Source organism: Leuresthes tenuis, unplaced genomic scaffold, assembly GCF_036924035.1.
Source record: "Leuresthes tenuis unplaced genomic scaffold, fLeuTen1.0.hap1 SCAF_10, whole genome shotgun sequence".
Lineage (NCBI taxonomy): Eukaryota > Metazoa > Chordata > Actinopteri > Atheriniformes > Atherinopsidae > Leuresthes > Leuresthes tenuis.
In genome coordinates, this window is record NW_027325364.1 from 26,586,649 (window position 1) to 26,610,710 (window position 24,062).

At 41.4% G+C, this 24,062-nt stretch overlaps 2 non-coding genes and 2 pseudogenes across 2 annotated transcripts; 2 read left to right on the plus strand and 2 right to left on the minus strand.

The window, feature by feature from the left end:
* Window positions 1-8,614: 8,614 nt before the first annotated feature.
* Window positions 8,615-8,785, plus strand: LOC140317163 (U2 spliceosomal RNA; annotated as a pseudogene).
* A 3,232-nt stretch (window positions 8,786-12,017) lies between these two features.
* On the minus strand, window positions 12,018-12,131 carry LOC140317241 (U5 spliceosomal RNA). The gene has a single exon (XR_011917572.1). It is a non-coding gene; the product is annotated as a U5 spliceosomal RNA (small nuclear RNA).
* Window positions 12,132-14,227: 2,096 nt separating this feature from the next.
* On the plus strand, window positions 14,228-14,341 carry LOC140317242 (U5 spliceosomal RNA). The gene has a single exon (XR_011917573.1). It is a non-coding gene; the product is annotated as a U5 spliceosomal RNA (small nuclear RNA).
* A 3,232-nt stretch (window positions 14,342-17,573) lies between these two features.
* LOC140317165 (U2 spliceosomal RNA) lies at window positions 17,574-17,744 on the minus strand (annotated as a pseudogene).
* Window positions 17,745-24,062: the final 6,318 nt, after the last annotated feature.

The following is a 24,062-nucleotide window of genomic DNA, read 5'->3' on the forward strand; positions in this document are numbered from 1 at the left end:
AAGCAGGTAAGAAAAGGTTAAAATACCCTATTGTACACAATCAATAGCAGGAGCAGAGTTGTTCCGCTACTAAAAGGTGTGAAAGTCCGACCATGAATTGTAAAAAGCGGGTAAGAAAAGGTGCGAATGCCCGACAATGTATGATCAAAAGAGGGAGCGGAGGTTTTCGGCTGAAAGAAGGTCTGAATGTCCATCCATAATTTGTAAAAATCTGGGAAGAAAAGGCTCGAAAGCCCGACTATACACCATCAACAGCTGGAGCGGAGGTGTTCAGCTGCAAGAAGGTCTGAATGTCCATCAATAATTGCTAGAAAACATGGAAGAGAATTTTCGAATATCAAACCGCACATGATCATAAGCGGGAGAGGAGGTGTTAAAATGCAAAAAGGTGTGAATGTCCACCCATAATTACTGCAAAATGGGTAAGAAAAGGTACGAATGCCCAACCATACATAATCAAAAGCAGGAGTGGATGTGTTCGGCTACAAGAAGGTTTTAATGTCCGACCATAGTTTGTAAAAAGCGGGTAAGAAAAGGTTCGAATGCCCGAACATACACCATCAAAAGAGGGAGCGGAGGTGTTCCACTGTAAGAAGGTGTGAATGTCCAACAATAGTTGGTATAAAGCGGGTAAGAAAAGGTTAAAATACCCGACTGTACACAATCAATAGCGGGAGCGGATGTGTTCGGCTACAAGAAGGTGTGACAGTCCGACCATGGTTTGTAAAAAGCGGGTAAGAAAAGGTGCGAATGTCCGACAATGTATGATCAAAAGAGTGAGCGGAGGTTTTCGAATTCACGAAGGTTTGAATGTCCTGCCATAGTTTGTAAATAGCGGGTAAGAAAAGGTTCGAATGCCCGACTATACACCATAAAAAGCGGGAGCGGAGGTGTTCCGCTGTAAGACGGTGTGAATGTCCGACCATAGTTGGTAAAAAGCGGGTAAGAAAAGGTTAAAATACCCGACTGTACACAATCAATAGCGGGAGCGGAGTTGTTCGGCTACAAGAAGGTGTGAAAGTCCGACCATGGTTTGTAAAAAGCAGTTAAGAAAAGGTTCGAATATCCAACCAAACATAATCAAAAGCGGGAGCAGAGCTGTTCGACTGCAAGTAGGTGTGAATGTCCAGCCATAATTACTCACAAACGGGGGAAGAAAAGGTAGTATTGCCAGACCATACATGATCAAAACAGGGAGCGGAGGTTCAGCTGCAAGGTGTGAATGTCTGACTATAGTTTGTAAAAAGCGGGTAAGACAAGGTGCGAATGCCCAACAATGTATGATCAAAAGAGAGAGCGGAGGTGTTCGGCTGCAAGGTCTGAATGTCCATCCATAATTTGTAAAAACCGGGTAAGAAAAGGCTCGAAAGCCCGACTATACATCATCAAAAGCGGGAGTGGAGGTGTTCAGCTGCAAGAAGGTGTGAATGTTCGACTAAAGTTTGTAAAAAGCTGGTAAGACAAGGAGCGATGTCCCGACATTGTATGATCAAAAGCGGGAGCGGAGGTGTCCAGCTGTGAGTAGGTGTGAATGTCCGACCGTAATATCTGAAAAATGTGTTAGAAAAGGTAAGAATACTGGACCATACATCATCAAAAGTGGGAGAGGTGGTGTTCGGCTGCAAGAAGGTGTGAAAGTCCGACAATGGTTTGTAAAAAGCGGGTAAAAAAAGGTTCGAATGCCCGAATATACATCATCAAAAGCGGAAGCGGAGGTGTTCGGATGCAAGAAGGTGTGAAGGTCCGACCAAAGTTTGTAAAAAGCAGTGAAAAGCGAGAAAAAGCATTTCGTGAGTTCTGCATGATTTGGGATTTTGCTTATAAAATGCATTACTTCACTCAAACTATGTTAAAACTGATTTGTCCTTCATATTTACCATGTCTAGAAATATTTAAACAAAAAAACAACGTTGTACTTTGCAGTAAAAGAAAGAGCAAATCTAAAGTTTCAGGAATCCGAGTATAAGCCTGCTTTCATGCGTTCGGCACGATTTCGGATTTTGCTATAAAATGAATTGCTTTGCTCAAACCAAGTTAAAACTGCTTTGTCCTTCCATATTCATCAATGTCTAGATCGACTTCAACAAAGAAAAACATTGGACTTTGCAGTAGAAGAAGTTGAAATCCATCTACACATTGATAAATATGAAGGACAAAGCAGTTCCCTCTTGCCCATAAGAAAATAAGCTTATTCTCGGATTCCTGATCCTTCAGTGTTGCTCTTTCTTCTACTGCAAAATACAATGTTGTTCTTTGTTTAAGTCGATCTAGACATTGATAAATATGAAGGAAAAAGCAGTTTTAACTTGGTTTGAGTGAATGAATTCATTTTATACATAAAATCCGAAATCGTGCAGAACTCATGAAAATAAGCTTATTCTCGGATTCCTAAAACTTTTGATTGGCTCTTTCTTTTACTGCAAAGTACAACGTTGTTTTTTTGTTTAAATCTATCGAGACATTGATAAATATGAAGGTAAAAGCCGTTTTAACATAGTTTGAGTGAAGGAATTGATTTTATAGATAAAATCCCAAATCATGCAGAACTCCTCAAAAGGGGCGTATGGCTTAATCACAAGTGTGGTTCTTTCTCATTCAGGGTAGTATGAGGAAGTTTATGCTTGAAATATATGTAGAAATGGGTACATATGAAGGACAAAGCAGTGTTAACTTAGTTTGCGTGAAGGAATTCATTTTATACATAAAATCCCAAATCATGCAGAACGTATGAAAAGAAGCTTATTCTCGGATTCCTGATCCTTCAGTTTTGCTCTTTCTTCTACTGCAAAATACAATGTTGTTCTTTGTTGAAGTCGATCTAGACATTGATAAATATGAAGGAAAAAGCAGTTTTAACTTGGTTTGAGTGAATGAATTCATTTTATACATAAAATCCGAAATCGTGCAGAACTCATGAAAATAAGCTTATTCTCGGATTCCTAAAACTTTTGATTTGCTCTTTCTTTTATTGCAAAGTACAACGTTGTTTTTTTTGTTTAAATCTATCGAGACATTGATATATATGAAGGTAAAAGCCGTTTTAACATAGTTTGAGTGAAGGAATTAATTTTATAGATAAAATCCCAAATCATGCAGAACTCCTCAAAAGGGAGGTATGGCTTAATCACAAGTGTGGCTCTTTCTCATTCAGGGTAATATGAGGAAGTTTATGCTTGAAATATATGTAGAAATGGGTACATATGAAGGACAAAGCAGTGTTAACTTAGTTTGCGTGAAGGAATTCATTTTATACATAAAATCCCAAATCGTGCAGAACTCATGAAAATAAGCTTATTCTCGGATTCCTAAAACTTTTGATTTGCACTTTCTTTTACTGCAAAGTACAGCGTTGTTTTTTGTTGAAATCTATCTAGACATTGATAAATACCAGCCGAAACTCTGCTGCCGCTTTTGATAATTTATGGTTGGGCATTCTTACCTTTTCTTACCCGCTTTTTACAAATTATGATCTTACATTCACACCTACTTGCAGTCGAACACCTTCTCATCCACTTATGATCATGTGCGGTTGGGCTTTCGCACCTTTTCTTACCCATTTTTCAGTAATTATGGGTGGACATTCAGACCTTCTTGCAGCCGAAAACCTCCGCTCCTCTTTTGATCATACATTGTCGGGCATTTACACCTTGTCTTACCCGCTTTTTACAAACTTTAGTCGGACAGTCAAACCTTCTTGCAGCTGAACCACCTCCGCTCCCTGTTTTGATCATATATGGTCTGGCAATAGTACCTTTTCTTACCCGTTTGTGAGTAATTATGGCTGGACATTCACACCTTCTTGCAGCCGAACACAACCTCTCCCGCTTTTGATGATATATGGTCCGGCATTCTTACCTTTTCTAACACATTTTTCAGCAATTATGGTCGGACATTCACACCTACTCACAGACGAACACCTCCGCTCCCACATTTGATAGTGTATAGTCGGGCATTCTCACCCTTTCTCATCAGCATTTTGCAAATTATGATCTGATATTCACACCTACTTGAAGTCGAACAGCTCTGCTCCCGCTTTTGATTATGTTTGGTTGGATATCCGAACATTTTCTTATTGTTTTTTACAAACTTTGGTTGGACGTTCACACCGTCTTGCAGCCGAACACCTCCGCTTCCGCTTTTGATGATGTATAGTCGGGCATTCGAGCCTTTTCTTACCCACCTATTACTTACTATGGTTGGACATTCAAACCTTCTTGTAGCCGAACACATCCGCTCCTGCTTTTGATGATGTATGATTTGGCATTCGCACCTTTTCTTACCCATTTTTCAGTAATTATTGGTCGGACATTCAGACCTTCTTGCACCTGAACACCTCTGCTCCCGCTTTTGATGGTGTATAGTCGGGCTTTCGAGCCTTTTCTTCCCCGATTTTTACAAATTATGGTTGGACATTCAGACCTTGCAGCCGAAAACCTCCGCTCCCTCTTTTGATCATACATTGTCGGGCATTCGCCCCTTGTCTTACACGGTTTTTACAAACTTTAGTCAGACATTCACACCTTGCAGCTGAACCACCTCCATTCCCTGTTTTGATCATGTGTGGTCTGGAAATAGTACCTTTTCTTCCCCCGTTTGTGAGTAATTATGGCTGGACATTCACACCTACTTGCAGCCGAAAAACCACCTCTCCCGCTTTTGATGATGTATTGTCCGGCATTCTAGTCTTTTCTATCACATTTTTCAGCAATTATGATCTGACATTCACACCTACTTGCAGTCGAACAGCTCTGCTCCCGCTTTTGATTATGTTCGGTTGGATATTCAAACCTTTTCTTAACTGCATTTTACAAACTTTGGTCGGACGTTCACACCTTCTTGCAGCCGAACACCCCCGCTTCCGCTTTTGATGGTATATATTCGGGTATTCGAACCTTCTCTTACCCGCTTTTTACAAACCATGGTTGGACTTTCATACCTTCTTGTAGCTGAACAACTCCACTCCTGCTTTTGATGATTTATGGTTGGACATTCGCATCTTTTCCTACCCATTTTTCAGTAATTATGGGTGGATATTCACATCTTCTTGCAGCTGAACACCTCCTCTCCCGCTGATGATCATGTAAGGTTTGATATTCGAAAATTTTCTTTCATGTTTTAAAGCAATTATTAATGGACATTCACACCTGCTCACAGCCGAACAACTCCGCTCCCGCATTTGATGGTGTATAGTCGGGCATTCTCACCCTTTCTCATCAGCTTTTTGCAAATTATGATCTGACATTCACACCTATTTGCAGTCGAACAGCTCTGCTCCCGCTTTTGATTATGTTTGGTTGGATATTCGAACCTTTTCTTAACTTCTTTTTACATATTTTGGTTGGACGTTCACACCTTCTTGTAGCCGAACACTTCCACTCCTGCTTTTGATGATGTATGGTTGGGCATTCACACCTTTTTTTTGCCCATTTTTCAGGAATTATGGGTGGACATTCACACCTTGCAGCTGAACACCTCCTATCGCACTTATGATCATGTGCGGTTTAATTTTCGAAAAGTTTCTTTCATGTTTTCTAGCAATTATTGATGGACATGTAGACCTTCTTGCAGCTGAACACCTCCGCTCCCGCTTTTGATCATACATTGTCAGGCATTCGCACCTTGTCTTACCCACTTTTTACAAACTTTAGTCGAACAGTCACACCTTTTTGCAGCCGAACACCACCTCTCCCGCTTTTGATGATGTATGGTCCAGCATTCTTACCTTTTCTAACACATTCTTCAGCAATTATGGTCGGACATTCACACCTACTCAGAGCCGAACACCTCCGCTCCCGCATTTGATGGTGTATAGTCGGGCATTCTCACCCTTTCTCATCAGCTTTTTACAAATTATGATCTGACATTCACACCTGCTTTTGATAATGTATTGTTAGGCATTCGCACCTTTTTTTACCCATTTTTCATGAATTATGGGTGGACATTCACACCTTCTTGCAGCCGAACACCTCCTCTCCCGCTTATGATCATGTGCGGTTTGATATTCAAAAATTTACTTTCTTGTTTTAAAGCAATTATTGATGGACATTCAAACCTTCTTTTTGATGGTGTATAGTCGGGCTTTCGAGCCTTTTCTTCCCGGTTTTTACAAACCATGGTCGGACTTTCACACCTTCTTGTAGCCGAACAACTCCGCTCCCGCTATTGATTGTGTACAGTCGGGTATTTTAACCTTTTCTTACCCGCTTTTTACCAACTATGGTCGGACATTCACACCGTCTTACAGCGGAACACCTCTGCTCCCGCTTTTGATGGTGTATAGTCGGGCATTCGAACCTTTTCTTACCCGCTTTTTACAAACTATGGTGGGACATTCAAACCTTCTTGTATCCGAAAACCTCCGCTCTCTCTTTTGATCATACATTGTCGGACATTCGCACCTTTTCTTACCCGCTTTTTCCAAACCATGGTCGGACTTTCACATCTTCTTGTAGCCGAACACATCCGCTCCCGCTATTGATTGTGTACAGTCGGGTATTTTAACCTTTTCTTACCCGCTTTTTACCAACTATGGTCGGACATTCACACCTTCGTACAGCGGAACACCTCCGCTCCCTCTTTTGATGGTGTATGTTCGGGCATTCAAACCTTTTCTTACCCGCTTTTTCCAAACTATGGTCGGCTATTCACAGCTTCCTCTCCACCATACTTGTATGGTGGAATATTCACACCCACTTGCATCCGAAGACCTCCGCCCAAAATTTTGTTGATATTTAGTCGGACATTCGCACCTTACCCGCTTTTGGAAAACTATGGCCTTCTTGCAGCCAAACACCTCTGATCTCGCTTTTGATGATGTAAGGTTGGGCATTCAGACCTTGCTTCACCTGCTTTTCACCAAATATAGTCGGACATTCACACCTTCTTGCAGCCGAACACTTCCGCTTTTAGTGTTCTATGAGGCATTCACATATTTTTTTTCACCGCATTTTATAGATTATGGTTGGAAATTCTCACCCACTCTCATCCGAAGACCTCTCCTCCCGCTTTTGTTAATATATAGTCGGGCATTCGAACCTTTTCTTACCCGCTTTTTACAAATTATAGTCGAACATTCACACCTACTTGTAGCTGAATACTTCCGCTCAACCTTTTAGGTATGTATGGTTGGCATTTGCACCTCTTTTTATACTGATTGCTGAAGATTAAGTTGTACTTTCTCAAACTACAACATCTTTTTATTTGTTGAAACTTGATTTGAAGTGGATAAATAAGGAGGACAAATAGTTTTAAGTCAGGCTGATAGAAGGAATTAATTTTCTAGCAAAATCTGTACTTCGTCATATGTCGAGAGATGCTTATTGCTGAAGAAGTTCTTTCTCATTCTACAAAGTACAACGTTGTTTATCGTTGAAACTTGATTAGACATGAATAAATATGAAGGACAAGGCAGTCTTAACTTGGTTTGAGTTAATTAATTCGTTTTATAGGAGAATCCGAATTCGTGCTTATTTTCGGATTCCTGAAGAATGAGTCTGGTTCTTTCTCATAATACAAAGTTTGTTGTTTATTGTTGAAACTTCATCAGAAGTGAAGAAATATATGAATGCCTATCAACAAATGTGGGATCTAAACTCTACTGCTTCCTCTAAAATAATTTCTTTTCTCAATTCAGAAATGTGTGTGTGTAAGTCACAACACCCGTGACACAAAAACGGCTTTCTTTTCTCTCTTTTCTCTACACTCTGCACTATGAGCACACACACCGAATCAGAAAGGCTTTTTTCTCTCTTTTCTACATTATGGACTGTGGGGACACAAAACCGCTCTCTCTTTTTTTTTTTGATTGTGTGCCAGGGCGTTGTCTCACGTATTAGATTATGCTTAAGATACGAATGGGTTTATCAGTCACATCAGAATCCATACATACTGATCCTCCCGTAATAAAATGGTCGGATCTTATCAAACACACTTTGTTTCTTGTGACAATCAAGTCAGCGAAACAGCGTATACACGTCAAGACACTGAATCAAGTTTGCCACAAGAACTCATAAGTTTGGCAGTATTGCTCTGCCGTCAGCAATCATACACCCATTTTATTTTCGTGAGACATGGGCAGGCACCTGTTCATCTACTGTTCTATCACTATGAATTAGTTTATCTATTATCAATAAGGATACTTCTACAACTACTATCAAAGTATGTCCAGACTTCTTATGTTGTCAGTTGCTATATATGAATAAGTGGGTAGCTACTGACAAGCATTAAGCATGTCACACAGCCCAAACATATAACATTTCAGGACACACCACACAGTTAACAACCACAGTGAAGTGTCAAAGCCCAAACATTCAACAGGACACTTACACAACACATTCAAATCAAACAGTCAGACAACATACAAGAACATATACCCCAGCCGGCATTGCTCCCTGCCTATTTTCCTACAGCTCACTATGTGTGCGCACACCTTTATTCACAAACTCTTCAACTTATACTCTTTTACCGAAGCTGCTACAGCTCGATTGGCCGAATACCCTTAGATCCTATTTCGGTGAATTTGACATCTGCCTTACATGTAACAGATTAGCGGTTTAGCAGTTTTAATTTAGTTTGAGTGAAGGAATTCATTTTATAGCAAAATCCGAAATCGTGAAGCACGATCGTGAAGCACGATAGTATCTGTTCTTATCAGTTTAATATGTCCTCTATACGAGGACAACATATTAAATGGATTTTTAAGAATAGGAGTTGAAAAAGAAGCTTGCTCCGTTCACTCCAAGCCTCGACCCGGTACTGCAGTGCCGCTGGGAACGGTGCGCTCTCCTCTGCTCTACTGAAAAAGCAAACAGTGGTGCAGGATGGAAGTTTCAGGGAGCCCAAGATGAAACTTTCTTTTAATCTGCTGAGAAAAGAGAGTGAATGCGAAGTGGACTTTAACACGGCTCTGGGAGCGAGCCGAGTGCGGGCTAACCGGGAGAATTGCTTGAAAGAAACGCGACACCGAATGAGTGGTCAGAACAAAGCCTCAATACGGTGTTCCCGTGGTGTTTGTGGCTGCCTTGTCTTTTGCACAGAGTAAAAGACAAGGCAGCCATCGAATAGATTGTTTCTACTTGGTCAGCCGAGGAGCAGGGGGGGGGGGCAAGCGTCTCAACCAAGCAAAGCTCACCAAGTAGGAACAATCGGGCCCTTTTCGATGGCTGCAACACCTGAAAGAGATATTGATGCGAGACCCGATCAAAGTCTAAATTTAAGATGACAAGCCGGGTGTTTCTGTCTCTAGCGTAATCAATGATGTCTCGAATCAGTACGAGGCTGTCGGTGAGTTGTCTCCCTGAGATGGCACAAGCTTGGTCTGGGTGAATTACCTCCTCTAAAACAGAGGACATCCGTGTCGCTAAAACCTTGCTAAAAAGTTTAGAGTCAAAGTTTAAAAGTGTGATGGGCCTCCAATTCTTTAGGTCAGTCTTATCATTTTTTTTATAAAGTAGAGTCACTATTCCCACTCTAAAACTGTCAGGCAGTCGGTCGAGTTTTTCAAAATCTTTAAAAACATCTAAAATGTCTCATGATAAAAGGTCCCAATAGGTCAGATAGAATTCTGCAGGAAGCCCGTCTAAACCCGGAGCTCGACTTCTCTTAAAACCTGTTAGGCATTTTTTTAACTCTAAAGCAGTAAAATTCTGTGTCAAGTGTGCATTCTCTTTTACGGTTTTGTCAACAAATTTTAAGATTTCTGCCGATGTTTCCAAGTGCACTGGTTTCTCTTTGTACATGTTACTATAAAAGGTATGTACAGTTTCAATCATCTCTTGTGTGGATTTTGTTAAAAACCCATCTTCTCTTTTTAGATTTTGAATACACTCCTTTTTATTTATAACTTTCTTTCTTTTTCACCTTCCTCAATTTCCTGCTCCCTGCTTCTTACAAAAATTCCTTTACTCTTTATTTCTGCTAAAACTGACATTTCCTTTTTGACATCTTTGATTTCTTCTTTAAAGTCTATGCCACACTGATTTAGTTTAAAGTAGCGCTGTAAGCGTTTATGTAGTCCCATCATACATCTATTCTCTTTCCTTTTTTTACGTTTACCTTGCTGTTTAAAAAAAGTCTGGGTCGTTTCCTTCACCATTTCCCACCATTGTGCATGTGTTTCGTAGAGGTCTTGAAGGGTCTGCCACTCTTTATAACATTCCCTGTACTGACTGACTATGATTTCATCCTCCAACAGGGAACAGTTGAGTTTCCACAGACCACTTCCTACCGTCACACCAGAAGGGGGTGAAAGGGTGCAGGAGAGCATAAGGTGGTCTGAAAAGAAAACAGGGGTTAATCTAACATCAGTGGGTGGGCAATCTCTAGTAAAGAAATAATCAATGCGAGAGGCTCTGGTGCCATCATGACTAAACCAGGTGAAGCCCTCCTCTCTGGGATGCATGGTTTTAAAACAGTCAGTAAGCTTAAAATCCCTGCATATGCCCTGAAGTAAAATCGAAGTCTTATCCACTTTAAAATCTACCCCTGCCCTTTTTCTATCTTTCCTGCTCAAGATACAGTTAAAATCCCCTCCTACAACTAAAGGTACTTGCCCTAGCATGTAAAGCTGTATATCTTCTAAAAGGTCATACCTTTCATTTTTTCCATTGAAACCATAAATATTTAAGAGGTTAAAGTCTTGCCCCATAAAATTCAAGTGTGCTAAAAGTGCCCATCCGTCTCTCACCATTGTGCTACCTTTCACCAGAACATGCGGATTTTTAATTAGAATGGCCACACCATCATTTTTATTTTGATTTGAGCCACTCCATATCGATAAATGGGGCCACATTTCCTCCCATTGTCTATGGTTTTTTAAAAAAGGTAGTCCACATTCTTGTATTAAAAACACATCTGATTTTATGGAGTCTAAGAAGGATAAAATACTCTGGGCTCTTGTCTTTGATTTCACACTTCTCACATTTAGTGTTGAGAAGGTGAGAACCATTAAAAGCATAAAGGAAAGTAGGTATGTCATTTTCGTTTTTCTAAGTTATCAAAACAAATTACACACAGGTTATTTCTTGGGAAACTAGCTCTTCCTTCATTTCTTTAGGTGAAAAGTGAGTAGGGTGATCTATATTTCCTTTTCGGACTCTCGGTGTTGGCCTCTGACGCAATGTTGCATTTAACTTTGAGTCCCTGGGGGTTGATTGCAGAGCTGAAGTTAAAAAGGAGACCTCATTTGGTGAGTCGGAGGGGAAGACTCTAGGTTCTTCCACTGAAGAACTGTCTGAAAGGGACCTAACTCTTCCCCTCTTCTCTGATACCACTGGGGAATTAGAGGCTCAGATGCCGTCCTCTTCGGCTGTTGACCTTCGGGGAGGTGAGTATCTTCACTAGACTCACCTGTCTGCTCTTCCTCCTCATTTAGCGTAGCTCCACCCTCTGCCTGTGAATTCTCACAGACTTCAACACTGAGTGGTGAGGCCTCTACAGGCCCCTCCCCTTTTTGCTCCTCACTTCCAATCCAAGCTTTTGGCGGGAAGTTTGAATTTATTGGGTCAACCTCTTCACTTTGTTCACCAACTGCCACCTTTGGTCCTTCTCTTTGTTGGCTTGACTGTGGCTTTACCGTCTTTAATTTGTTGGCAAAAGATTTAGGGCAATCTCTGAAGAGGTGATTTAATTCTCCACAGAGATTACATTTCCTGCCATTTGGACACTCTCCAAAAGTTTGCCCAATTTCTCTGCTCTTCCCACATAACACCTTGGTACAAGCCTCAACCAGGTGCCCATGCTCACCACACTTGCGGCAGAACTTGGGCTGCCCCTGGTAGTGGATGTAACCTCGGTTTTCAAGGTGGCCAGAGTGTCGCCCACCGGCTGCACTGAGCACTCTTCAGCCCTTTTAAATGGTATAACTTTGCACTCCCGCACGCTCCAGCAAGCACCATTCAAGCAACAACTTTGCACTCCAGCTTCGAACATCGGCACAGTCGCAACAAGTAAGGCGACTCTACTCAGAGAAGTCACTCTGCACAGTAAGAAGATTTCTTTTGCACAGACAGAAAGGGCTTCACCCGCAAAGGTAAAGCCTGCCAAAAATAGAAACAACTCATTAGTGCTGCTCTCCACAGAAATCTTTAGTAAAAGGCGAAAGACTTGTACGTTATGAAGAGAAACCAGAGTACGATTATCCGTCACTGCGGGAGCAGGGCAACAGACTAGTTGGCATAGCCACCTTCCCCATGGTGAGCTTTGCTTGGTTGAGACGCTTGCTCCTTTTGTTACCCTCTTTTTATACTGATTGCTGAAGATTAAGTTGTACTTTCTCAAACTACAACATCTTTTTATTTGTTGAAACTTGATTTGAAGTGGATAAATAAGGAGGACAAATAGTTTTAAGTCAGGCTGATAGAAGGAATTAATTTTCTAGCAAAATCTGTACTTCGTCATATGTCGAGAGATGCTTATTGCTGAAGAAGTTCTTTCTCATTCTACAAAGTACAACGTTGTTTATCGTTGAAACTTGATTAGACATGAATAAATATGAAGGACAAGGCAGTCTTAACTTGGTTTGAGTTAATTAATTCGTTTTATAGGAGAATCCGAATTCGTGCTTATTTTCGGATTCCTGAAGAATGAGTCTGGTTCTTTCTCATAATACAAAGTTTGTTGTTTATTGTTGAAACTTCATCAGAAGTGAAGAAATATATGAATGCCTATCAACAAATGTGGGATCTAAACTCTACTGCTTCCTCTAAAATAATTTCTTTTCTCAATTCAGAAATGTGTGTGTGTAAGTCACAACACCCGTGACACAAAAACGGCTTTCTTTTCTCTCTTTTCTCTACACTCTGCACTATGAGCACACACACCGAATCAGAAAGGCTTTTTTCTCTCTTTTCTACATTATGGACTGTGGGGACACAAAACCGCTCTCTCTTTTTTTTTTTGATTGTGTGCCAGGGCGTTGTCTCACGTATTAGATTATGCTTAAGATACGAATGGGTTTATCAGTCACATCAGAATCCATACATACTGATCCTCCCGTAATAAAATGGTCGGATCTTATCAAACACACTTTGTTTCTTGTGACAATCAAGTCAGCGAAACAGCGTATACACGTCAAGACACTGAATCAAGTTTGCCACAAGAACTCATAAGTTTGGCAGTATTGCTCTGCCGTCAGCAATCATACACCCATTTTATTTTCGTGAGACATGGGCAGGCACCTGTTCATCTACTGTTCTATCACTATGAATTAGTTTATCTATTATCAATAAGGATACTTCTACAACTACTATCAAAGTATGTCCAGACTTCTTATGTTGTCAGTTGCTATATATGAATAAGTGGGTAGCTACTGACAAGCATTAAGCATGTCACACAGCCCAAACATATAACATTTCAGGACACACCACACAGTTAACAACCACAGTGAAGTGTCAAAGCCCAAACATTCAACAGGACACTTACACAACACATTCAAATCAAACAGTCAGACAACATACAAGAACATATACCCCAGCCGGCATTGCTCCCTGCCTATTTTCCTACAGCTCACTATGTGTGCGCACACCTTTATTCACAAACTCTTCAACTTATACTCTTTTACCGAAGCTGCTACAGCTCGATTGGCCGAATACCCTTAGATCCTATTTCGGTGAATTTGACATCTGCCTTACATGTAACAGATTAGCGGTTTAGCAGTTTTAATTTAGTTTGAGTGAAGGAATTCATTTTATAGCAAAATCCGAAATCGTGAAGCACTCATGAAAGTAAGCTTATTCTCGGATTCCTGAAACTTTAGATTTGCTCTTTCTTTTACTGCAAAGTACAACGTTGTTTTTTTTGTTTAAATCTTTCTAGACATGGTAAATATGAACGACAAAGCAGTTTTAACATAGTTTGAGTGAAGGAATTCATTTTATAGATAAAATCCCAAGAGTCTGCAGAGAAAAGAGAGTGAATGCGAAGTAGACTTTAACACGGCTATGGGAGCGAGCCGAGTGTCGGCTAACCGGGAGAATTGCTTGAAAGAAACGCGACACCGAATGAGCGGTCAGAACAAAGCCTCAATACGGGATTCTCGTGGTGTTTTTGTTGCTGCCTTGTCTTTTGCATAAAAGACAAGGCAGCCATCGAATAGGGCCCGATTGTTCCTAGTTGGTCAGCCGAGGAGCAAGGGGGGGGGGAGCAAGCGTCTCAACCAAGCAAAGCTCACCATGGGGAAGGTGGCTATGCCAACTAGCCTGATGCCCTGCTCCCGCAGTGACGGATAATCGTACTCTGGTTTCTCTTCATAACGTACAAGTCTTTCGCCTTTTACTAAAGATTTCTGTGGAGAGCAGCACTAATGAGTTGTTTCTATTTTTGGCAGGCTTTACCTTTGCGGGTGAAGCCCTTTCTGTCTGTGCAAAAGAAATCTTCTTACTGTGCAGAGTGACTTCTCTGAGTAGAGTCGCCTTACTTGTTGTGACTGTGCCGATGTTCGAAGCTGGAGTGCAAAGTTGTTGCTTGAATGGTGCTTGCTGGAGCGTGCGGGAGTGCAAAGTTATACCATTTAAAAGGGCTGAAGAGTGCTCAGTGCAGCGGGTGGGCGACACTCTGGCCACCTTGAAAACCGAGGTTACATCCACTACCAGGGGCAGCCCAAGTTCTGCCGCAAGTGTGGTGAGCATGGGCACCTGGTTGAGGCTTGTACCAAGGTGTTATGTGGGAAGAGCAGAGAAATTGGGCAAACTTTTGGAGAGTGTCCAAATGGCAGGAAATGTAATCTCTGTGGAGAATTAAATCACCTCTTCAGAGATTGCCCTAAATCTTTTGCCAACAAATTAAAGACGGTAAAGCCACAGTCAAGCCAACAAAGAGAAGGACCAAAGGTGGCAGTTGGTGAACAAAGTGAAGAGGTTGACCCAATAAATTCAAACTTCCCGCCAAAAGCTTGGATTGGAAGTGAGGAGCAAAAAGGGGAGGGGCCTGTAGAGGCCTCACCACTCAGTGTTGAAGTCTGTGAGAATTCACAGGCAGAGGGTGGAGCTACGCTAAATGAGGAGGAAGAGCAGACAGGTGAGTCTAGTGAAGATACTCACCTCCCCGAAGGTCAACAGCCGAAGAGGACGGCATCTGAGCCTCTGATTCCCCAGTGGTATCAGAGAAGAGGGGAAGGGTTAGGTCCCTTTCAGACAGTTCTTCAGTGGAAGAACCTAGAGTCTTCCCCTCCGACTCACCAAATGAGGTCTCCTTTTTAACTTCAGCTCTGCAATCAACCCCCAGGGACTCAAAGTTAAATGCAACATTGCGTCAGAGGCCAACACCGAGAGTCCGAAAAGGAAATATAGATCACCCTACTCACTTTTCACCTAAAGAAATGAAGGAAGAGCTAGTTTCCCAAGAAATAACCTGTGTGTAATTTGTTTTGATAACTTAGAAAAACGAAAATGACATACCTACTTTCCTTTATGCTTTTAATGGTTCTCACCTTCTCAACACTAAATGTGAGAAGTGTGAAATCAAAGACAAGAGCCCAGAGTATTTTATCCTTCTTAGACTCCATAAAATCAGATGTGTTTTTAATACAAGAATGTGTACTACCTTTTTTAAAAAACCATAGACAATGGGAGGAAATGTGGCCCCATTTATCGATATGGAGTGGCTCAAATCAAAATAAAAATGATGGTGTGGCCATTCTAATTAAAAATCCGCATGTTCTGGTGAAAGGTAGCACAATGGTGAGAGACGGATGGGCACTTTTAGCACACTTGAATTTTATGGGGCAAGACTTTAACCTCTTAAATATTTATGGTTTCAATGGAAAAAATGAAAGGTATGACCTTTTAGAAGATATACAGCTTTACATGCTAGGGCAAGTACCTTTAGTTGTAGGAGGGGATTTTAACTGTATCTTGAGCAGGAAAGATAGAAAAAGAGCAGGGGTAGATTTTAAAGTGGATAAGACTTCGATTTTACTTCAGGGCATATGCAGGGATTTTAAGCTTACTGACTGTTTTAAAACCATGCATCCCAGAGAGGAGGGCTTCACCTGGTTTAGTCATGATGGCACCAGAGCCTCTCGCATTGATTATTTCTTTACTAGAGATTGCCCACCCACTGATGTTAGATTAACCCCTGTTTTCTTTTCAGACCACCTTATGCTCTCCTGCACCCTTTCACCCCCTTCTGGTGTGACGGTAGGAAGTGGTCTGTGGAAACTCAACTGTTCCCTGTTGGAGGATGAAATCATAGTCAGTCAGTACAGGGAATGTTATAAAGAGTGGCAGACCCTTCAAGACCTCTACGAAACACATGCACAATGGTGGGAAATGGTGAAGGAAACGACCCAGACTTTTTTTAAACAGCAAGGTAAACGTAAAAAAAGGAAAGAGAATAGATGTATGATGGGACTACATAAACGCTTACAGCGCTACTTTAAACTAAATCAGTGTGGCATAGACTTTAAAGAAGAAATCAAAGATGTCAAAAAGGAAATGTCAGTTTTAGCAGAAATAAAGAGTAAAGGAATTTTTGTAAGAAGCAGGGAGCAGGAAATTGAGGAAGGTGAAAAAGAAAGAAAGTTATAAATAAAAAGGAGTGTATTCAAAATCTAAAAAGAGAAGATGGGTTTTTAACAAAATCCACACAAGAGATGATTGAAACTGTACATACCTTTTATAGTAACATGTACAAAGAGAAACCAGTGCACTTGGAAACATCGGCAGAAATCTTAAAATTTGTTGACAAAACCGTAAAAGAGAATGCACACTTGACACAGAATTTTACTGCTTTAGAGTTAAAAAAATGCCTAACAGGTTTTAAGAGAAGTCGAGCTCCGGGTTTAGACGGGCTTCCTGCAGAATTCTATCTGACCTATTGGGACCTTTTATCATGAGACATTTTAGATGTTTTTAAAGATTTTGAAAAACTCGACCGACTGCCTGACAGTTTTAGAGTGGGAATAGTGACTCTACTTTATAAAAAAAATGATAAGACTGACCTAAAGAATTGGAGGCCCATCACACTTTTAAACTTTGACTCTAAACTTTTTAGCAAGGTTTTAGCGACACGGATGTCCTCTGTTTTAGAGGAGGTAATTCACCCAGACCAAGCTTGTGCCATCTCAGGGAGACAACTCACCGACAGCCTCGTACTGATTCGAGACATCATTGATTACGCTAGAGACAGAAACACCCGGCTTGTCATCTTAAATTTAGACTTTGATCGGGTCTCGCATCAATATCTCTTTCAGGTGTTGCAGCCATCGAAAAGGGCCCGATTGTTCCTACTTGGTGAGCTTTGCTTGGTTGAGACGCTTGCCCCCCCCCCCTGCTCCTCGGCTGACCAAGTAGAAACAATCTATTCGATGGCTGCCTTGTCTTTTACTCTGTGCAAAAGACAAGGCAGCCACAAACACCACGGGAACACCGTATTGAGGCTTTGTTCTGACCACTCATTCGGTGTCGCGTTTCTTTCAAGCAATTCTCCCGGTTAGCCCGCACTCGGCTCGCTCCCAGAGCCGTGTTAAAGTCCACTTCGCATTCACTCTCTTTTCTCAGCAGATTAAAAGAAAGTTTCATCTTGGGCTCCCTGAAACTTCCATCCTGCACCACTGTTTGCTTTTTCAGTAGAGCAGAGGAGAGCGCACCGTTCCCAGCGGCACTGCAGTACCGGGTCGAGGCTTGGAGTGAACGGAGCAAGCTTCTTTTTCAACTCCTATTCTTAAAAATCCATTTAATATGTTGTCCTCGTATAGAGGACATATTAAACTGATAAGAACAGATACTATCGTGCTTCACGATCGTGCTTCACGATTTCGGATTTTGCTATAAAATGAATTCCTTCACTCAAACTAAATTAAAACTGCTAAACCGCTAATCTGTTACATGTAAGGCAGATGTCAAATTCACCGAAATAGGATCTAAGGGTATTCGGCCAATCGAGCTGTAGCAGCTTCGGTAAAAGAGTATAAGTTGAAGAGTTTGTGAATAAAGGTGTGCGCACACATAGTGAGCTGTAGGAAAATAGGCAGGGAGCAATGCCGGCTGGGGTATATGTTCTTGTATGTTGTCTGACTGTTTGATTTGAATGTGTTGTGTAAGTGTCCTGTTGAATGTTTGGGCTTTGACACTTCACTGTGGTTGTTAACTGTGTGGTGTGTCCTGAAATGTTATATGTTTGGGCTGTGTGACATGCTTAATGCTTGTCAGTAGCTACCCACTTATTCATATATAGCAACTGACAACATAAGAAGTCTGGACATACTTTGATAGTAGTTGTAGAAGTATCCTTATTGATAATAGATAAACTAATTCATAGTGATAGAACAGTAGATGAACAGGTGCCTGCCCATGTCTCACGAAAATAAAATGGGTGTATGATTGCTGACGGCAGAGCAATACTGCCAAACTTATGAGTTCTTGTGGCAAACTTGATTCAGTGTCTTGACGTGTATACGCTGTTTCGCTGACTTGATTGTCACAAGAAACAAAGTGTGTTTGATAAGATCCGACCATTTTATTACGGGAGGATCAGTATGTATGGATTCTGATGTGACTGATAAACCCATTCGTATCTTAAGCATAATCTAATACGTGAGACAACGCCCTGGCACACAATCAAAAAAAAAAAGAGAGAGCGGTTTTGTGTCCCCACAGTCCATAATGTAGAAAAGAGAGAAAAAAGCCTTTCTGATTCGGTGTGTGTGCTCATAGTGCAGAGTGTAGAGAAAAGAGAGAAAAGAAAGCCGTTTTTGTGTCACGGGTGTTGTGACTTACACACACACATTTCTGAATTGAGAAAAGAAATTATTTTAGAGGAAGCAGTAGAGTTTAGATCCCACATTTGTTGATAGGCATTCATATATTTCTTCACTTCTGATGAAGTTTCAACAATAAACAACAAACTTTGTATTATGAGAAAGAACCAGACTCATTCTTCAGGAATCCGAAAATAAGCACGAATTCGGATTCTCCTATAAAACGAATTAATTAACTCAAACCAAGTTAAGACTGCCTTGTCCTTCATATTTATTCATGTCTAATCAAGTTTCAACGATAAACAACGTTGTACTTTGTAGAATGAGAAAGAACTTCTTCAGCAATAAGCATCTCTCGACATATGACGAAGTACAGATTTTGCTAGAAAATTAATTCCTTCTATCAGCCTGACTTAAAACTATTTGTCCTCCTTATTTATCCACTTCAAATCAAGTTTCAACAAATAAAAAGATGTTGTAGTTTGAGAAAGTACAACTTAATCTTCAGCAATCAGTATAAAAAGAGGTGCAAATGCCAACCATACATACCTAAAAGGTTGAGCGGAAGTATTCAGCTACAAGTAGGTGTGAATGTTCGACTATAATTTGTAAAAAGCGGGTAAGAAAAGGTTCGAATGCCCGACTATATATTAACAAAAGCGGGAGGAGAGGTCTTCGGATGAGAGTGGGTGAGAATTTCCAACCATAATCTATAAAATACGGTGAAAAAAAATATGTGAATGCCTCATAGAACACTAAAAGCGGAAGTGTTCGGCTGCAAGAAGGTGTGAATGTCCGACTATATTTGGTGAAAAGCAGGTGAAGCAAGGTCTGAATGCCCAACCTTACATCATCAAAAGCGAGATCAGAGGTGTTTGGCTGCAAGAAGGCCATAGTTTTCCAAAAGCGGGTAAGGTGCGAATGTCCGACTAAATATCAACAAAATTTTGGGCGGAGGTCTTCGGATGCAAGTGGGTGTGAATATTCCACCATACAAGTATGGTGGAGAGGAAGCTGTGAATAGCCGACCATAGTTTGGAAAAAGCGGGTAAGAAAAGGTTTGAATGCCCGAACATACACCATCAAAAGAGGGAGAGGAGGTGTTCCGCAGTACGAAGGTGTGAATGTCCGACCATAGTTGGTAAAAAGCGGGTAAGAAAAGGTTAAAATACCCGACTGTACACAATCAATAGCGGGAGCGGATGTGTTCGGCTACAAGAAGATGTGAAAGTCCGACCATGGTTTGGAAAAAGCGGGTAAGAAAAGGTGCGAATGTCCGACAATGTATGATCAAAAGAGAGAGCGGAGGTTTTCGGATACAAGAAGGTTTGAATGTCCCACCATAGTTTGTAAAAAGCGGGTAAGAAAAGGTTCGAATGCCCGACTATACACCATCAAAAGCGGGAGCAGAGGTGTTCCGCTGTAAGACGGTGTGAATGTCCGACCATAGTTGGTAAAAAGCGGGTAAGAAAAGGTTAAAATACCCGACTGTACACAATCAATAGCGGGAGCGGAGTTGTTCGGCTACAAGAAGGTGTGAAAGTCCGACCATGGTTTGTAAAAACCGGGAAGAAAAGGCTCGAAAGCCCGACTATACACCATCAAAAAGAAGGTTTGAATGTCCATCAATAATTGCTTTAAAACAAGAAAGTAAATTTTTGAATATCAAACCGCACATGATCATAAGCGGGAGAGGAGGTGTTCGGCTGCAAGAAGGTGTGAATGTCCACCCATAATTCATGAAAAATGGGTAAAAAAAGGTGCGAATGCCTAACAATACATTATCAAAAGCAGGTGTGAATGTCAGATCATAATTTGTAAAAAGCTGATGAGAAAGGGTGAGAATGCCCGACTATACACCATCAAATGCGGGAGCGGAGGTGTTCGGCTCTGAGTAGGTGTGAATGTCCGACCATAATTGCTGAAGAATGTGTTAGAAAAGGTAAGAATGCTGGACCATACATCATCAAAAGCGGGAGAGGTGGTGTTCGGCTGCAAAAAGGTGTGACTGTTCGACTAAAGTTTGTAAAAAGTGGGTAAGACAAGGTGCGAATGCCTGACAATGTATGATCAAAAGCGGGAGCGGAGGTGTTCAGCTGCAAGAAGGTCTACATGTCCATCAATAATTGCTAGAAAACATGAAAGAAACTTTTCGAAAATTAAACCGCACATGATCATAAGTGGGATAGGAGGTGTTCAGCTGCAAGGTGTGAATGTCCACCCATAATTCCTGAAAAATGGGCAAAAAAAAGGTGTGAATGCCCAACCATACATCATCAAAAGCAGGAGTGGAAGTGTTCGGCTACAAGAAGGTGTGAACGTCCAACCAAAATATGTAAAAAGAAGTTAAGAAAAGGTTCGAATATCCAACCAAACATAATCAAAAGCGGGAGCAGAGCTGTTCGACTGCAAGTAGGTGTGAATGTCAGATCATAATTTGCAAAAAGCTGATGAGAAAGGGTGAGAATGCCCGACTATACATCATCAAATGCGGGAGCGGAGTTGTTCGGCTGCAAGAAGGTGTGAATGTCCGACTATATTTGGTGAAAAGCAGGTGAAGCAAGGTCTGAATGCCCAATCTTACATCATCAAAAGCGAGATCAGAGGTGTTTGGCTGCAAGAAGGCCATAGTTTGCCAAAAGCGGGTAAGCTGCGAATGACCGACTAAATATCAACAAAAGTGGGGGCGGAGGTCTTCGGATGCAAGTGGGTGTGAATATCCCACCATACAAGTATGGTGGAGAGGAAGCTGTGAATGGCCGACCATACATAATCAAAACAGGGAGCGGAGGTGTTCTGCTGTAAGAAGGTGTGAATGTCCAACCATAGTTGGTAAAAAGCGGGTAAGAAAAGGTTAAAATACCCGACTGTACACAATCAATAGCGGGAGCGGAGTTGTTCGGCTACTAAAAGGTGTGAAAGTCCGACCATGGTTTGTAAAAAGCGGGTAAGAAAAGGTGCGAATGCCCGACAATGTATGATCAAAAGAGGGAGTGGAGGTTTTCGGCTGCAAGAAGGTCTGAATGTCCAACCATAATTTGTAAAAACCGGGGAAGAAAAGGCTCGAAAGCCCGACTATACACCATCAAAAGTGGGAGCGGAGGTGTTCAGCTGCAAGACGGTCTAAATGTCCATCAATAATTGCTAGAAAACATGAAAGAAAATTTTCGAAAATCAAACCACACATGATCATAAGTGGGAGAGGAGGTGTTCAGCTGCAAGAAGGTGTGAATGTCCACCCATAATACCTGAAAAATGGGTAAAAAAAAAGGTGCGAATGCCCAACCATACATCATCAAAAGCAGGAGTGCATGTGTTCGGCTACAAGAAGGTGTGAACGTCCAACCAAAGTTTGTAAAAAGCAGTTAAGAAAAGGTTCAAATATCCAACCATACATAATCAAAAGCGGGAGCAGAGCTGTTCGACTGCAAATAGGTGTGAATGTCAGATCATAATTTGCAAAAAGCTGATGAGAAAGGGTGAGAATGCCCGACTATACACCATCAAATGCGGGAGCGGAGTTGTTCGGCTGTGAGCAGGTGTGAATGTCCATTAATAATTGCTTTAAAACATGAAAGAAAATTTTCGAATATCAAACCTTACATGATCATTAGCGGGAGAGGAGGTGTTCAGCTGCAAGAAGATGTGAATATCCACCCATAATTACTGAAAAATGGGTAGGAAAAGATGCGAATGTCCAACCATAAATCATCAAAAGCAGGAGTGGAGTTGTTCAGCTACAAGAAGGTATGAAAGTCCAACCATGGTTTGTAAAAAGCGGGTAAGAGAAGGTTCGAATACCCGAATATATACCATCAAAAGCGGAAGCGGGGGTGTTCGGCTGCAAGAAGGTGTGAACGTCCGACCAAAGTTTGTAAAATGCAGTTAAGAAAAGGTTTGAATATCCAACCGAACATAATCAAAAGCGGGAGCAGAGCTGTTCGACTGCAAGTAGGTGTGAATGTCAGATCATAATTGCTGAAAAATGTGATAGAAAAGACTAGAATGCCGGACAATACATCATCAAAAGCGGGAGAGGTGGTTTTTCGGCTGCAAGTAGGTGTGAATGTCCAGCCATAATTACTCACAAACGGGGGAAGAAAAGGTACTATTTCCAGACCACACATGATCAAAACAGGGAATGGAGGTGGTTCAGCTGCAAGGTGTGAATGTCTGACTAAAGTTTGTAAAAACCGTGTAAGACAAGGGGCGAATGCCCGACAATGTATGATCAAAAGAGGGAGCGGAGGTTTTCGGCTGCAAGGTCTGAATGTCCAACCATAATTTGTAAAAATCGGGGAAGAAAAGGCTCGAAAGCCCGACTATACACCATCAAAAGCGGGAGCAGAGGTGTTCAGGTGCAAGAAGGTCTGAATGTCCGACCAATAATTACTGAAAAATGGGTAAGAAAAGGTGCGAATGCCAAATCATACATCATCAAAAGCAGGAGCGGATGTGTTCGGCTACAAGAAGGTTTGAATGTCCAACCATAGTAAGTAATAGGTGGGTAAGAAAAGGCTCGAATGCCCGACTATACATCATCAAAAGCGGAAGCGGAGGTGTTCGGCTGCAAGACGGTGTGAACGTCCAACCAAAGTTTGTAAAAAACAATAAGAAAATGTTCGGATATCCAACCAAACATAATCAAAAGCGGGAGCAGAGCTGTTCGACTTCAAGTAGGTGTGAATATCAGATCATAATTTGCAAAATGCTGATGAGAAAGGGTGAGAATGCCCGACTATACACTATCAAATGTGGGAGCGGAGGTGTTCGTCTGTGAGTAGGTGTGAATGTCCGACCATAATTGCTGAAAAATGTGTTAGAAAAGGTAAGAATGCCGGACCATATATCATCAAAAGCGGGAGAGGTTGTGTTCGGCTGCAAGAAGGTGTGAATGTCCAGCCATAATTACTCACAAACGGGTAAGAAAAGGTACTATTGCCAGACCATATATGATCAAAACAGGGAGCGGAGGTGGTTCAGCTGCAAGAAGGTTTGAATGTCCGACTAAAGTTTGTAAAAAGCGGGTAAGACAAGGTGTAAATGCCCGACAATGTATGATCAAAAGAGGAGCGGAGGTTTTCGGCTGCAAGAAGGTCTGAATGTCCACCCATAATTACTGAAAAATGGGTAAGAAAAGGTGCGAAAGCCCAACCGCACATGATCATAAGTGGATGAGAAGGTGTTCGACTGCAAGTAGGTGTGAATGTAAGATCATAATTTGTAAAAAGCGGGTAAGAAAAGGTAAGAATGCCCAACCATAAATTATCAAAAGCGGCAGCAGAGTTTCGGCTGGTATTTATCAATGTCTAGATAGATTTCAACAAAAAACAACGCTGTACTTTGCAGTAAAAGAAAGTGCAAATCA